Below are 641 nucleotides of genomic sequence, written 5' to 3'. Positions count from 1 at the left end.
TGATAAACTTCTTAATATTGATCTAGAAGAAATTTATATGTATTGTGCGGTGAATTGCATTGAAAATCCTTATATCGCCAATTACATAAAGAAAAGAAAACAAATAGAAGATGAAGAGAATACTAACGAAAGGGAAGAGACTTCCCAATATTCTCCTATTATTTCTTATGATGAATCAGGTAACGAGGAGGAGCCTTATATTCAACCAATCTCATTAATAAGGAGCTCCAAAAAGAGGATTGAACCCACACATGATGTGAAGAAGAAGAAAAGAAAAACGAAGAAAGGTAAAAAGATATCTCTCCCAAATAATGTTACTCCTATTATTGTTGTGCCCCATGAAAATGAATCAAAAATAATTTTGGAAGATGATGCACTTGATGATGATCTCGTTATGCCTATTGCTTGTTGTGATGATTATGATTGGGAAGATAATGATACTTCTTATGATCTTGAAAATCTTTTTGGCACTTGCTTGGAAGAATATGATAACTGCTATACTATTGGTGCTATCCATACTATTAATGATGCGAGTGATTATGCTTATGATATGAAAAGGCCCAAGCTTGGGGATGCTATGTTTGATGAAGATGATGTTTTTGAGAATATATTTGATCCAATTAATGTTTGTCCCAAGATTG

This window comes from Triticum dicoccoides, chromosome 5A, assembly GCF_002162155.2.
Source record: "Triticum dicoccoides isolate Atlit2015 ecotype Zavitan chromosome 5A, WEW_v2.0, whole genome shotgun sequence".
Classification (NCBI taxonomy): Eukaryota; Viridiplantae; Streptophyta; class Magnoliopsida; order Poales; family Poaceae; genus Triticum; species Triticum dicoccoides.
Note: the sequence above shows the minus strand (reverse complement) of the source record.